Raw genomic sequence first — 16,619 nt, forward strand, 5'->3', positions numbered from 1 at the left:
TCCCTTGATTACTGACTCAAGGAGCAGAATGTTCTGGACTTGGTATGAGTTGGAACAGAACAGATTCTTTCTATTTCTAGAGGACCTGAAATCATTTTTTAGAAAAAAAAAAAAAAACTGTGATTTTCAACCAGTCTACTTTTTAAATTGATTTTATTTAATAATTTCCTATTAAATCAATTCCTTATCCCAACTGCTTGGGTTTAAATGAGCTGGTTTTTGGAAATGCCTAAGAAAGTGCAGACAGGTTGGTTTCCCTCCCCCAGGGCTCTTCTCCTTTCAGAGCTCTTGATACCTTTCCAGCTCCTGTTCTGATGACCCAACCCAACTTCACATTAAAAGCAGAATTCACCTTGGCTGGACCCAGCACTGCCCTGCAGCAGGAACTCTCCTGTCACCAGCCCGCCCTCAGAGTCAACAGGCACAACTGTGGTGCCAACTGACCCCTCCTAGGGCCATCCCCCCTGCATCATGCTCTTCCTCAGACCCCTAGCAACATGCCTCTAGCGCGCGCGTTCTCTCTCTCTCTCTCTCTCTCTCTCTCTTTTGCTCTCTCCCTCTCTCCTGTCCACATGCTGGCCCATCCCCCTCCTCCTGATGCCAAGAGCCCCAAGAGCATCACCTGCAATCCCAGCTGCCTCCCTGGCTGTCTCAGCCATACCTGAGACGAGGCTGTGTTCCTCACCACCTCTGCCCAGTCTCTGTCCATCATCACCTCTCCATCCAGCAGTTCCACTACAGCTGCGTGTAGCAGCTCCCCATCTCTGCCCTGTGGAGGTGAAGTGGTCATAGCATCCTTGCACAGACCAAGGGACTGCCTCTCCAGACTGCTATAACAAAATGCCACCAAGAGGGTGGCTTATGAACAACAGAAGCCTCCTTCTCACAGGTCTGGACGCTGGGCAGTTCAAGGTCAAGCCTGCAGGCTGGGGATCCGGTGAAGGCCTGCTTCCTTACTAATGTTCTCTTCACTCTGACTTCAAGTGCCAAAGGGGGGTGTCTTCTCCAGGCACTAACTCTGATCATGAAGGGAGCCTTCAGGTCCTCCCAAAGGCCTCTTAATGCTGTCACCCAGACAGCTGGGATCTCAACACATCTCCTTGGGCGGGGCACATTCAGACCACAGGCCCAGGAACAGGTGCAGAGTCTTGTCCTATGCGGTGGTGCCACCTGCCCTCATAAGATCCATGTGCTCACCAAGGAACTAAAGCAGACACTCTAGAGACTGTTAGCACAGCTGTCCTGTGGGGTTTTATTCCAAACACGTGTCCAGTGTAAATCAACCGGTAAATGACAAGGGCACCTCATGGCACTTTTTCAAATAGAAGGTCTTGGATTGAGAGTCTCAAAGCTACACATAAAAGCAGCAGTAAAAGCCCTATGCATACATACCAAAGACCAAGCTTCCTGTGGCTCAAGCTCACTGCTGACCCCCGCACCTAGCACAGCACCCAGGCCAGGAGCAGGAATGCTTCCTGAAATGGGGCTTTTGTTTTCTGTATTTCAGCAACAGTTGCTACTTATCACAAACTACAAATTCTCGGATGGATCAGGAGATACAGGCACAAGTTCAAAGGAAAGCTATCAAGGAAGAATTTTGCCAGGCGGGGTTCTGAATTGTGAGAAGACGCACCAACTGGATAGTCTTGCTCGATGGTCTTGCTGATGGATTTTTCCTTATTTGGGGTGGTGGTTGGGATTGAAGGAGCTGACTTGTTCAAAATCTGAAAATAGCAGGAAGACTAGCTCCAAATTCTCATTCCTCTTTCTCCTTCCGAAACCTCTCACCACCAAACCCCACCCTCATCTCCAGGCTGATGATTCAGTCCCCTCCCATCTCACAAAGGGACCACAGTGAAGTCCCTGGACCCCTCAGTGCTCTGCTCTGGTGACCTCCCACAGCCAAAGGGCTTCTCACCCACACCCGGCCCAGCCCACCCAGCTCCTGGGGACACTCTGATGGTCCCCTCGACATTGGTGTCTTTTTTCTGGAGTTTTTGTTCATTCGTTCAAAAATTGCAATGTGTCTCAGGCCCTGCCTGTCATGGACACAAAGACAAAGTAAGAAACAAAAAGAGGCACACTGAGTCCATTAGAGCCCTCAGCTGACTCTGAGCTGACACAGCAGCTGTGCATGTGTCTCAGAAATAAATGTGAGTGTGTGAGTGTGTGTGTGTGTGTGAGTGTGTGTGTGTATGTGTGAGTGTATGTGTGTGAGTGTGTGTGTGTGTGTGTGTGTGAGAGTGTGTGTGTGTGAGTGTGTCCTACTGGCTCTCCCTCTGGAGAATCCCAACCCTAAAGGGAAAGGGAACCTGAGGTGGACACAGGACACGTGTGTGGATCTCCCCCTCACACCAGGCAGGTGATTCTCCCACTCTCTAGACACCAACTGGTGTCCTACAAATCTGCGTTGGCACTAACTACCCAGATTCACTGCCTACCCAGCTGCCTTGGCTTCAGACCCCTCATGAAGTCCCAAGTCACCCCTGAGCTCTTGGCCAGCCGGCTGGCCGGGGCCCCCCAGACCTCCTCCTCAGGCTTGGCAATTCGCTCTAGTGGTTCCAGGGACCCAGGAAAGCGTTAACCTAGGTGGACCGTTTCGGTATAAAGGGTATTACAAGGTACAGGTGGACACCCAGGGAAAGAGGGGACCAGCTGGAGCTTCAGGCCTCCCTGGGGCCTTCTGCCTGGCCAGCAACCCCCTGCGTTCCCCACAGGGAGCTCTCTTCAAAGCCTCAGCTGGCCCCTGCCCCTCCATCTCCTGCCCTGGGTGTCTGCTGCTGTGTGAGGCTGCAACAATCAGGTGGCACCAGGTTGACCTTGCTACCCAGGTGAAGTCGGGGGTCTCCACAGGGTCCTCAGCATCTCTCAACCCTTCACTGTGTCTGTGCCCAGCAACCGTCACAGGACAACGCTGCTGCGAGCACTGCTTTAATGGTCACAATTGGCTTTGTTTTCAGTCTAGAATCAGTCACATTTCATTCCATAAGATAGAGTGCGAGCCCTGATGAGCGAGCAGAGAGGCTGGCTTTGTGGCCGAGAAGGGCAGAGAGGGCAGACACCAAGAGCCCAGACTGGACTGGTCGTTTCAAAGTCACTTTCCTTGGAAAATGGGAACAGAGAGACAGGACAATGGGCAGAACTGTTGGCTGATCCCAGGTCACGTTTTTGCAAGAATTTGAAGCAGAGGGAGGAACTTCATTGCCAGTTGCCATGGGCCTCTCCTGGGAATTGGGCTGAGCCTGTTTATCTCCTGACCTTTGACCTCACAAGCTTCTTCCCCTGGCCTCTCTTCCTTCACATCAAACTCGCCTCTGCACACGCCATTCTTATGGACCCTCTGCTCAGGTCAGAGGTTCCCGCCTGAGGAGTAGGGCTTGTCTGTCCCTCGGGGCTCGGACTGTGCTGTCCCTCCATTACCTTTCCCCCTGAGCCCTAAGTAGTAAAACTGTGGACAGCACTCTCCAGGCTGCTAGTGAAGAGGGCCACCCAAGCTTAGATGAAAACAAAGGATTATTTTCTCTTTGAAAGGGTGGCTAACAGGATCCTTAACCATAAATGGCAGAACCCACTCTAGTGAATTTAGGCAAAAACATTTTAAAGGAGCGTAGTAGCTCATACAGTATCCGCAGGGCAGTGTGTAAAGCCCACTGCCCAGCTCTCTGATGGAGAAGCTATATGCCATCAACATTAGTGGGAACAAACCACCGAGCCTTGGGCCTGCTGTCCCGCTGTCCAGGCACATCACCTGGGGTGGGGAGGCTCCCCTGGGGAAGTGGTCACACCACAGGAACACCACACAGCACTCATGTGCTCCTGGAGCCTGCAGCCTCAGCATCCCTGCCACCCTGGAGGAGCAGCCAGGAACCACGTCGTTTCCCAGAGTCCCTTGTTGGAACCCGCCCAGGAGCACCATTTGCAGAGGACTGAGATCAGAGCACAGCCTCCAATTCCCATCAAATCCTGCAAAGTCCTTGGAGAGCATGAAGTCTCCCGGTCTTTGAAGCTGCAGAAAAAGAGAGCAGCTGGACACGATGAGGACAGAGCAGTGCCCTGGAGTCCTGAACCCCATCCCCAAAGGTGATTCAGGTGCAGCTATGGGCAGAGGGTCCCTGGCCTGGACTCCTCAGGCTTTAGCAGCTATTTGAGCCACTAATACACTATTTTAAAGTCTTTCATAATTGTGTTAGAGTCCTTTCGATTTTCTTCACTGCACTCCATTGATGATTCAACAGAGTTGAAGCCTTGGCAAAAATAAAGAGGACTGTCACATCAATCTGGAAGTCATGCCAACTGATGAGGAGGAGCATCAGCAGCAAAGCATGCTGGGAGGTGTCCATCTGGGGGCTCTCTGTGGGGCGGTTTCTCCACCTCCCGGCAGGCTCCAGAGCCAGTCCTGGGGAGCAGGGTGGTGTTCAGTCTGTTTAACGTGATCCACTTACGTCCCTGTGAGACCTAGCACAATTGTAACCCCCTGGGTGTTGAGGGTGAGGGAGAGAAATCTTTGGAGGTGATGGAAAAAGTTCTAAAACTTAGTCTGGGTGATGATCACATGAACATACAAATTTTTTTCAAAATTAATCAATTAACATATTCATGTTGATTTCACTTTTTGTCAATTTTACCTTAATCTGAAAGAGCCAATATAATAAGATAATGTGTAATACCAAAGTCAAATCGTGCATCCCTATTGGAAGGATACCCACTCTCTTAGAAGGTCCAAGCAAGGGGTTCAGAACACCAAATAGAGCTTTCGTACTATACAGCAAAGCCAAGCCAGTGTTTCCAAATGTTTTTCAGAGCCTGCCTCTCTGGCCAGCAGGACTTGGGAGGAAATCCACATTCCTCTGGCCTGGCTTCTGAGACTTCACTCTGAGCAGAGCAGACTGCAGGGAGGGGACCCTTCATGCTATAGAAAAGCCCGGCGAGCTGAGGCCCAGGACATGGAGAAGCCACAGAGGTGGCCCAGTGGAGTCAGAGGGTCCCCTGGGTGATGCAGTGTCAGGAACCCCCCAAGGCCAGAGGGGTGTGGGGCTAGAAAGGAGAGTAGGGGGAGGCCGACCTGGGCAGTGTGGCGGGTGTGGGCTGCAGCCTTACAAAGGCGGCTGAGGGCAGGGAAGGCCGGGAGTGAGGCTGAGAGGAAACCCCGGGCACAAGGGAACTGCACTCCAGTCTGTGTGGGGAGAACAGAGAAGGCAAACACGGGGCTCAGCCTGGCAGAGGCTCGTGTGGGGAGAAACGTGAGCATCTGCCAGGTACACCAGCTGCAGGCTCCTCCCTGGTCCTCAGGTCCACCCCTGCCCTGTGCCCAGCACCCTGGCCCTTCGCCTTTGGCTCAGGTGAGGTCCGCCATCACGAGCAAGCTCACGGGTGGCGACTTCATCCAGCGCGCACATCCCAGCGCCCAGCTGTTCTACCATTTGCTGTTTGAGTTCAGATTCGGCCCCCAGAGAGGCCTCCAGCCTTCTCCCACTTGAGTGAAAACTGGCCTCCACCTTCCCCTCCATCTGGCCCCTAGTCCCCTCTCGAGGCTGCCCTGGCGCCATGCTGGGTTTCTAGATCTGCCTGACACTCTGTCACACCACCTCCCCGTCTCCCCTTTCCAAGTGCACTGCAGCACCCATCCTGCTTCCTGGCTCCCGAGGTTCTGTCGCTCACACCTCCTCTACTTAAGAGCATTTCATCTTAGAATTCCATGTTGTCCCTAAAAAGACACTTAAATCCAGGTGTGGTGGCACAAACGTATTATCCCTAACTCAGGAGGCTGAAGCCGGAGGGTCACAAGTTCAAGGGTAGCCTGCGCAACTTAGTGAGACCCTGAAATTGAAAGGGCTCATAGCAAAAACAAAATATCAGGGCAAAACATTGTGACAACACTGGTAAGCCTACTTATATCATTCCTCTAAACCCAAGAGACCGACCCAAACGCAAGTCCAGGTTAGCTCCCAGGAGGCAGCAGAGCCCCACAGAAGAAATGGTCAGCTGGTGTGCAGTCAGCTGGGCCCAGCTCCTCCCTGAGAGTGGCTCAGGAGCAGCAGGAAGTGTCCTGCACACTCAAGAATGAAGGATAAGCAGAGAAAGAGGAGATCTAAAGGGACCTTACAGATAACCACGTACGTCCACAAGCGCCAGAATGGACCTCTTCCTGGGGAGACAGGACGTGCCCATGTCAGAGTATGAATGCTGGGCAGGTGGCACACGGCACTAGGTCCCTCCCCAGCCCTGGTGCACTATTTACAGCTGGTACTTAGGCATAATCCCAGGGAAATCTACCTATCACCTGCGATTAAGTTCCTGTCACCCAAGTAAAATGGGAGCTCAAGATTAGAATTAAGATTAGCCAGGTGCGGAGGTGCACACCTATAATACCAGTGGCTCAGGAGGCTGAGACAGGAGGATAGCAAGTCAAAAGCCAGCCTCAGCAACGGCGAGGTGCTAAGCAACTCAGTGAGATCCTGTCTCTAAACAAAATACAAAATAGGGCTGGGGTTATGGCTCAGTGGTTGAGGACCCCTGAGTTCTATCCCCAGTACCCCTCCCAAATTAACTATTAAAAATTATACTTCCCCAAAATTTCTTGGTTAATTCCATTTCAGATACACTATACTATATATTGATTCTGATCACCAGATGCTCAATTTAAGTCCTAAAAACTGATAAAACAAGTATTTACTTGACAAAGAAATATGTTTACATAGAATTGCTAAACTGCAGATTTACAGTAAAATCAAACATATGGTTAGTAAGTAGGTAGGATGTATCAGCTCAACTGTTTACATTATTTGTTAATCTCAACAGAATGAAGCCTCTGTAGGAGAGCAAACCAGGATGTGGGCTCAGCCAGAGGAGGGCTGTGCTGCCCCGAGGCAGGCGGAGAAGCTGGAGGAGCTGCCTCTGGGGGCGCCTCGGGGCTGCGGAGGAAGCGCCCCTGAGCCAGGATGTGGAGAGGAGACTGAGAAAAGATGGCATTTTACAAGGGGCTTCTGCTAACTCTGAGTGCTGGGGGAGAGGCCAGGAGCCAGGCCATGGACAGGCAGGGCCCCACAAAGAGGGGGAAAGGCAGCAGGGCTGCGGGCCTCTGGAGGCCCGGGAAACTGGAGGCCTGTGATCTTGTGAGGCTGGGATCACCATGAGAAGGCCAGGGGGAAAACCAAGTCCTCCCTCCAAAACGTCACCAAATCCGGGTGCTCACGGAGCAGGCTCTTTACCAACCCAGGGGAAAGCCGCTGAGCAGAGCAAGATCCACATCTCAAAGGCTCTCCAGGGAGCCAGGGCCACAGAACACCCAGGTCCTGGTGGCACCTGGGAGGACGGCTCTCCAGGAGCAGGTGCACAGAGATGCCAAGGGCCTCACACGCGCAGCACATGTAGGAACGTTCAGGAAAAGGCAGAGCCATGGCCACCGCAGACCAACAGTTGCCAGGGGTCTGGAGGAAGGGGCTGCACGGCTGGCACACCTGGAGGGCTGTCGGGCGGTGAGGCTGTCTGGCATGCTCTCTGGTGGTCACTGAGGACCCTCAGTGTCGTCCACCGTGACAGCTGTGGGGGCGGCGGAGCGGGTGCCGGGAGAGCTCTGCACCTTCTGCCTCCTTCTCCTGGGAACCTAAACTGCTCTGAGGAGGAAAATCTCTTTTGAAAAAGCCCGTGATGCAGCCTGGAGCCGGCCTGGACTTGGATTGAGGGCACCAGCTTTCTAACAGAGCAAGGAGGAGCAGATTTGGGGCAGGGATCCCTGCAAAGTCTCCAGGATTCCGCAAGCCAGGTCTGGCGTTGAACGGGCAGAATTCCAGGAGACAGAGTCAGCTGCCGCCCAGGGGAGCAGACGCTGACCGGGCGTTGGGGTCACTGAAAAGCAGCTGAAGTAGGATGAACACATGGAAAGGCGCAGTCCCCGCTGCACGTGCAGATCCCGGTGGGGCACAGCCTGAGTCACAAGTCAGCACAAGAGCACTCCACATCAGGAAGGCTCGCTGCCTGCCCGCAGGGATCTCAGCGACTAGATGGCTCACAACACTCCTGGGGAACAAGTAGTGTGGTTTTTTGTTGTTGTTGTTTGTTTTTTGGGGTTTTGGTACCAGGGATTGAACCCAGGGGCACTTAATCACTGAGACAGGGTCTCGCTAAGTTGCTTAGGGCCTTGCCAAGTTGCTGAGGCTGGCTTTGAACTTGCGATCCTCCTGTCCCAGCCTCCCGAGCTGCTGGGATTACAGGCATCCACTGCTGTGCCCACCAAAACAAGTACTATTAATGTCCACTCTTCACAAACGGGCAAGGGAGGTTCCTGAGGTCAGATAAGTGTCTGTGGCCAGGTGAGTGGTAGAGCTGTCATGAACTGAGCAAGGCTGACCCCAGAGCCCTCGTTTTTGATCACAGGGCTGCATCTATGTACACGGCCTATCCACCTGCGAGAGACACATGTAGGTAGTCTGGGTTAAAGGGACATGTAAAGCCCGACAGAGCTATTTTGGTCACTAAAATGTTTTCTTTTTTCTTTTTTTTTTCCCAAGTTTAACACTAATATTTTTATTTTACATACAATAATGGGAGGGAGGGGTTTTATGCTTTCTTGGTGTTTTGTAGAAATTCTAAACATATATTCAGAACAGTAATTCTTAGCTATACAAGTTACAAGTATGTTCTCCCAGATTGTTGCTTAATTTTTTTTAACCGTTTTATGGTGTATTGTTAAGTATATATTCTTGCTTTCTAACACAGAAAACACAGACTTTTTCTTTCTTTTTACACTTTTTGGACATCAAATTTCACATTCAACAACTCCTTTAGGTATCTTGCCATACAGTATCTGATAAGACTATGTGAATACAAAAGGCCTTTTTAAAAAAATAATCACCTTCTATTTTATATCAAAGAATCATAAATGTTCTGTTATTTGTACTGAGAAATGAAATTAAGCAAATAATATTGCTATGTTGTGTGCATATAGGATTGATTATATAACAACAAAGCTCACTGTTACGTGTAATTGTAATGCATCAATAAAAATAAAAGAGAATTATCAAAATTAACCAATCAGAGTTCTTTTTTCTGCACTGTGTTCCAGAGAGTTCAGCCATTCTCTCTTTTTATTTACTTATTTATTTATTTATTTATTTTTATTGACATATCATCTTTCATACATTTGATTCAAGTGGGTTATGAACTCCCATTTTTACCCCAAATACAAATTGCAGAATCACATCGGTTACACATCCACATTTTTACTAAAAGGTTTTCATGTAGGTAAAGTCTGGGTTAAAGGGACATGTAAAGCCCGACAGAGCTATTTCGGTCACTAAAATGTTTTCTGTTTTTTCCTGGCCTAGACCACAAGATATGAATCGTCAATGCAGCTTAAATGCATAGAATTTATTTTTCAATCTGTGCTGCCCAACATTTGAGATTATGAAAGACTCAGAAGAAATATGTGTAATTTTAGGAGACTTAAAAAAAGAAAATAAAGGGACTGCAGTTGTGGCTCAGTGGTAGAGCATTTACCAAGCATACGTGAGGCACTGAGTTTGATCCCTGGCACCACATAAAAATAAATAAACAAATAAAGGTATTGTGTCCATCTACAACTGAAAAATAAATAAATAGATAGATAGATGAATAGATAAGTAAATAAATAAATGCCTGTGGAACTGACCAAAAACAGTGCTCAGTATGATCACCACCTGGTTACTTTGTAAACTTGCCTGGACAGGCCATCACGGGGGGAATCCCATCTGTGGGTTCTCAGCTGCTACACGTTGGGTTTCTGCTCTCCCAGCAACATCCCCTGGACAGAGTCCCCTCTGTCTGATACACAGTTGACACCCGCAGACCAGCTCTGTCTTCTCACCAGGTAGATGTTGAAGGTACACCCACAGAGGACTCTAGGCAGGAGCCACCCTGTGCTTACCCCTGCTCCTGTTCCCAACAGTCTGTAACACCAAGAAAACCTACCATTGGGTTTGCTTTCTCCGAGCTTCTTCTATACAGATAAAGCAAACACTGGCTACAATCCTTACCTTACTGTGATTTAGGAGTCGACTCAATCTCCGGACAGCCAGCTGCCGTCAGAGCTTTGACTGGGATGCTGTAGTGCAAATCAGAACAGGTTTTAACATGAGGCACGGGGCTGTATGGGTCTTCTGCTTTTTCGTTTAGTGATTACAAAATTAAGATAATACTGTCACCTCCTCCAGAGGGTCATTGTGAGAACTGCAAGAGAATAGTGAGTATTACAATGCTTAGGACAGTATTAGGCACACAGTAGAGTGATGGCTTTCATAATTAATCATTGTGACTTCAACAAGGACGTTTTTCAAGGAATCAAATATGATTTTAAAGAACTGGCGAGATGAGCGTGAGAAGGGATCTGAACACAGAAAAGCCCTCTGCCCGGCCCTCCTGTGCAAGGTCATGTTTGTTGCTCTGGGTGATGCATGGGAGACGTGACCAGGCCATTTAGCACAGGCCTAAAGGGGGGAAGAGTCACTCGTCCCTGTGACAACTGTCATGCATCAGGATATACAGAACACCGTTGACCCCTCCCTCCATTCACTGAGTGACCCGTTGAAGTGGGAGGCTGCCCTGCCCACAGGCTGAGCATCCTTCCTCAGCCTTGAGTAAGGGGATGTTGGTCTGGCATCACACACCTCCCGCTGTGCCAGGCAAGTGGCCTCCACCTTCACTCAGCAAAGAAGTTTGCTCTAGCCCTGGACTTGGGCGTGACCCAATGGGATTGGACAACCCCCCTTTGAAACCCTATCCCCTGCCTTATTTGGTGAAGAACATTCCATCGAAGCTCCTTTGTGTGTCCCCCCTTATAAAATAAAGAGATTCCAGGTGCACGCTCTCTTTCCAGCACTGTCCAGCCTGGAAACTGACCCTTAAGGTCACAGAGCCGTCCTACTCTCAACCTGAGAAACTCAAGTCCGTGTGTTGCGTGATTTCTTCGTTGTTGTTTTCTTATCTTAATGTTGCAGCCAGCTTTTTCGAACCCAGCTCATCTCCTCAGTGCAGGTGCTGGCGAGACCTGACTCTTCATCTCTCCCTTTACCTTTGAACAAACATAATGTCACCTGACATAATGCCAATGTGGGCTTAGGTGTGCTCTTCCTTTTCTGGTATGCAAGTGATCATCTGGGCTCAGTGTCCTCAGATACCCAGGGAGCTCTTCTCCCAGTAACAGCAATGGATTGAACACCTAACGCCTCACCCGGCTCATTTTGTGACCTGAAACAAAGTCTCCAAGCTTGTAAAAGGTTTTATAGCTGCAGTTTGGCTACAGATCAAAAATAAGCTACTTGTCTCCAGGGAGGTAAGAAGCCAGGAGTGTACCTCATTAGCAGCAGGCTCCAAACAGCCTGACTCCTAGGAGTGACTTCCCCTGGGTTCCTTTCCTGGTCAGCTTGTGGATGACACCACTTTTATTGTCACCTGAGAAGTCTGTGTACCTGTGAATGAGAGTGACTGAGGAGAGATCTGAAAAGTCAGAAGCTCTGCCTACACAGGCCGGGGCCTGGCTGGAGTCCCACGCCTCGCTGCCACTCCCCAGCTATGGACCCCTGCCATCCTCCCACACCTCAGTTTTCTGAGGGACAGACCTTACTGCTCAAGTGGAGGCTTCTGAGGTTCAAGACATCTAAACTTTGGAAGAAGAAATGGAGATGGAAGCTTTTTTGTTTTGAATTCTCATGTAGAGAAAAATATTTCGCTAAAATTAAATCATACACCAGGGGAAATAAGATGAAAGTCAAGTAATTTTCTTAGGAATCACTTCAAAGTACGCCTTCAAAGTCAAACGAATATGACAGCACAAATAGAGTCAGCGGGTTTGACAGAGCAAAAAGAGAAGAACGGGTCTTGTGAACAAATGGGGCCGGGGCAGTTGGAATTTATAACAGGAAAAACCAGACGTGGAAATGCCAGCCCTCTGGAAGCTGAGGCAGGCAGATTGTAAGTTCAAAGTCAGCCTCAGCAACTTAGTGAGACCCTATCTCTAAATAAAATATGAAAAAGGGCTGGCGATGTGGCTCAGGGGTTACGGGCTCCTGGTTCAATCCCTAGTACCAAAAAACAGAAACAAAAAACCCCACACCCTCAAACTAGACATAGACTCTATGTATTCACAAAATTAACACAAAGAGATCCAGAGATCATACTACTGGCACATGATCCCCACCACACAGGTGGGGTTGCACATGACAACTTCGTCTGAGGAGCACAGAGGGCAGGGACCCAGGCACTCGAGGGAAGGAAGCCCGGCAACACTTCCTCGGGCAGGTGAGCAAGGCCCACATGAACAGGAACTCACCTGGACTGCACGCTCTGACGCCATCCCACGAGAACTGCTGGACCTCTGTGGGCCTCCTCCCTGAAACCCAGGAGCACAGTCCAATCAGGAGGAAGAAATCAGGTCCCAGTGGGAGGTCTTCTCCAAACACCTGACTGATCATCCTCAGAATTGCTCTGCTCATCAAAAACAAGGACGGTCTAAAAGCTATCCAGCTGAGAGGAAACCACGCGGACAGGACAACCGAGCTTGATGTGCGTCCTGGATGGACTCCTGAGCAGCAGAAGGACATTAGATGAAACCCAAGGAGCTCTGACCAATGAAAGGCTCTGGGTCAATGATAACGGGCAGTGTGAGCCTGCTGACTTGTCACAGGTGCCACACCACCGCACGGCCTCGACGACGGGCCACTTGGGGTGCAGGGTATGTGGAACTCCGGACATCAATGCAGATTTCCTTAAATGAAAAACTATTCTTTAAAGTTTGTTTTTTAAAAATGAGGTCTTGTGGGTTCCAGACTGAGTCAGCTGTTTGGCTGCTTTGACTAAATGACCCGATCGACACAATTACAGAGGAAGAAGAGTTTATGTGGGGGCTCATAGTCTTAGTCCGTAGAAGGCTGGCTCCATTCCTCAGGCTCGAGGTGAGGCTGAGCATCATGGCGGGAGAATGGGACGAGGGAAGCAGCCCACATCATGGTGATCAGGAAACAGAGACTCACTTGCCAGACACAAATGTACACCCAGAGCCACGCCCCAGCTCCCACCCCCTCCAGCCACAACCCCCTTCAGTCACCACTCAGTTCATCCCAGGGAATCAATTCACTGATTGGGTTAGACTCTCACAACCCGGTCATGTCTCCTCTGAACCTTCCTGCCTCACACGTGAGCTTTTGGGGGACACCTCACATCCACACCTCACCCTCACACCAATACTATCATTTGGAAATCTCTCCCTCCTGGCTTCCCAGTAGATGGTAAGTGTGCCGAATATAACCCCACCTGCTACTTGGTTCTCTAAGGAGCTTCAACTTTGGAAATAAGTCTGTCTCATCTAACGAAGGACACCTTTGGAGGTAAAATACCACCCATCAAAACTAAGGACCAGAGCAGATCACGTGTCATGGTGAGCATTTCATCAACAAACCAGGAACAACCAACCTTCCTCTCCACAAGAAACAAAGACACTTAGACGGCTGTCTGCCTTGGGGACCTTCGGATTCCGCAAAGCTAACCTGCGCAGCGTGTAGTGAAGGAGGCAATGGACGCCAGCCGGCGCGATTCTCTCGGTCACTCTTGGATTTGCTGCCTGTGAAATGTTTCCCTGGAGTGTGTTCAGACTTGCATTTGGGTCCAGTTTCCCCTCCGTGGAGTGCGTGAGCAGAGCCTCGAGGTTCCGCGTGTGAACTGGATGGCTGGAGCTGGCCTGCAGAGGCGCCCCCTGGGCTGTGAGTGGGCCCTAAGGCGAGAGGAGCAGGTGAGCAAGGAGGAAGAGCAGCACCTCAGCCCAGGACAGGGAGGAGCTGGGAGAGACCTGCTCCCAGGGCAGTGGCAGGAAGGCACAGCAGGCGCCTCCAGGGAGCTCCAGCAAGCCGGCGCAGCACCACCCACATGACCAGCATGGCCCGCCCTTCCAGGGCTGTGGCATCAATCAGAGGCATCCAGAGAGGGCTCTGAGGGTCAGTATGGACTCTCCAAAGCAGGGAGGTGGAGTCCCACTCACCTTCTCTTCCTTCTCCCTTGCCCGCCTCCTCCCCCTCTGGCTGCTCCCACCCTCCCCAAGAGTTTCTGATAACCCAGCCCCCAAATTACTCTTAATACCAATTGTGTGGGTCAGGCACAGCCCTGGTCTGGACATCCCATTCTAAGGCCTCTGAGCACCAACAGACCCTTCCAGAAGCGTGGGCTCTACGTGACCAGCCCAGCACAGCCCTCAGGTCCCCACCATCACACACCCCACACGTCCCTGGGGAATCTCTCCTCTCAGAACACAGCACACAGTGTCTCAGGGAAGAAGCTGTACCCGTCTTGTAAGGCGCTCTCTCAGGCTTCGGCAACGCTTTTGTAAATGCTAAAAACCCTGCCTACGTGCTTTAACCAGCTCCTGGAGATCTGTGTGCCCCTAAATGCACTGCCGCTGGGGGAGGCCTGAATGGCACAATGCAACAGCAGATTCCAGGGGCTCCCTTCTCCCCAGCTGGAACCACACAGCACTGAGTGGACGCGGATTTTCCATCGCTAAGTGGGGCGTTGGTTGAAAGCCACATGCATTACAGATGGCCGTTCCCGAAACTTCTCCAAGACCACAGTTCTTTTCCAGCCCATGAGCAGAAAGAGAAGAGGGCACAGGATGTGCTTGGTGGGTAGCCTGCGGGGAGGGGCCCTGCACGTCTCTGACAGCCACTCAGTCATGCGGCAGAGCAAGTGGCGTCACGTCACGGAGAGAGGACATAGGTGAGAGTGTGTCCTTCCAACTTCTTCCTGCTCAGAACAGACCTTGCTCTCTACCCTGAGTCCAACGCTGAGAGCGTGCTCATCACAGAACACAAGGGTCAAGGCGCAGTGCTCCTTGCTCCTATTGGTTAGGTGTCTTAGGCAGCTTTTCCGCTGCTGTCACTAAAAGACCTGACAAGAACAACGGTAGAGGAGGAAAAGTTTATTTGGGGGCTCATGGTTTTAGAGGTCTCAATCCATAGACAGCCGCTCCATTCCTTGGGGCTTGAAGTCAGGCAGGACATCATGGCAGTGGAGTGTGGCAGAGGGAGCAGCTCACATGGAAATCAGAGACCAGAGAGAGACTCTACTTGCCGGATACAAATATACACCCAAAGCCACTCCCCAGTGCCCACCTCCTCCAGCCACACCCCAATGCCACCTCCTCCACCCACATCCCCAATGCCCACCACCTCCAGCCACGCCCCCCAATGCCCAACACCTCCAGTCACACCCCAATGCCCACCACCTCCAGCCACATCCCCAATGCCCACCACCTCCAGCCACGCCCCCCAATGCCCAACACCTCCAGTCACACCCCAATGCCCACCACCTCCAGCCACATCCCCAATGCCCACCACCTCCAGCCACACCCCCCAATGCCACCTCCTCCAGTCACACCCCAATGCCCACCACCTCCAGCCACATCCCCAATGCCCACCACCTCCAGCCATGCCCCCCAATGCCACCTCCTCCAGTCACACCCCAATGCCCACCACCTCCAGCCACATCCCCAATGCCCACCACCTCCAGCCACATCCCCAGTGCCCACCACCTCCAGCCACATCCCCAATGCCCAACACCTCCAGCCACGCCCCCCAATGCCACCTCCCCCAGTCACACGCCCAATGCCCACCTCCTCCAGCCACGCCCCCAATGCCACCTCCTCCAGCCATACCCCAATGTCACCTCCTCCAGCCACTCTCCACCTGCCTCCTGTTACCACTCAGTTCATCCCATCAGGGGTTAGTTCACTGATTGGTTAAGTCATTTCCTCTGAACCCTCTCGAATTGTCTCACACAGGAGTTTCTGGGGGACACCTCACATGCACACCATGACATCAGGTGATATCTGCTTTAGGATTTCTCACTTATTGACAACTCGAACACACATGGGCACCACCTGGTTTCTGAGTCTCACAGTATTGTATTCTTTCCTGAATCAGACAAAGCAGATACTGGGCAGGAAGGCGAAGGACCACCTGAATGACCTCTAAGCGGCCCACACCAGGTCGGCAGCAGCTCCCGCATCTGACCCGCGAGCTTGGTTCTGGGGCAGGCCTCGCCTGCTGGTTCCTGGAGCAGCTCTTCTCTCAGAGGAGTCACCTGAGAACCCAGCTCGTCGGGGCTCTAGCCTGGCGAACACCGACCCCACTGTTCCCTCACAGCCCTGGAAGCCGTTTGCTTACCTGTCTGTCTACACTGTGAACACCGGAGGGGCCAGAAGTGTGTCCTCTTGGTTTCCAGAGTGTCCACGCCAAGTGCAAAATAGCTACCCGCTATGTGTTCACCAGTGAGCGGAACAACAGGGCCTGGGGACTCAGGCCGGGGCTCAGCGGCACTCGGGTGGCAGACACCTGAGCTTCTGGATCCCAGGGGCCGCCCTCCGGCAGTGCCTGCACTTCACTCGGCCCTTTACCCCCAGCCCAGGCGGAGCGAGTAAGAGAGTCTCCAGGGGGTTGCTGAGTTAGGGCACGCGGGACACGTAGGCACACGGACAACCCCACATGTTCACAGTTGGCCACTGTCGCAACACCCCACTAATACTCCTGGAGGCCTTCCACATGAGAGCCGCTGGCCGCGCGGAAGCAAGCCGACCTGCACCACGAGGAGAGACGGGGTTTGAT

The sequence above is a fragment of the Marmota monax genome, unplaced genomic scaffold (assembly GCF_021218885.2).
Source record: "Marmota monax isolate L192 unplaced genomic scaffold, Marmota_monax_Labrador192_F-V1.1 WCK01_AAM20220418_F8-fsc00400, whole genome shotgun sequence".
In the NCBI taxonomy this organism is placed as follows: Eukaryota; Metazoa; Chordata; class Mammalia; order Rodentia; family Sciuridae; genus Marmota; species Marmota monax.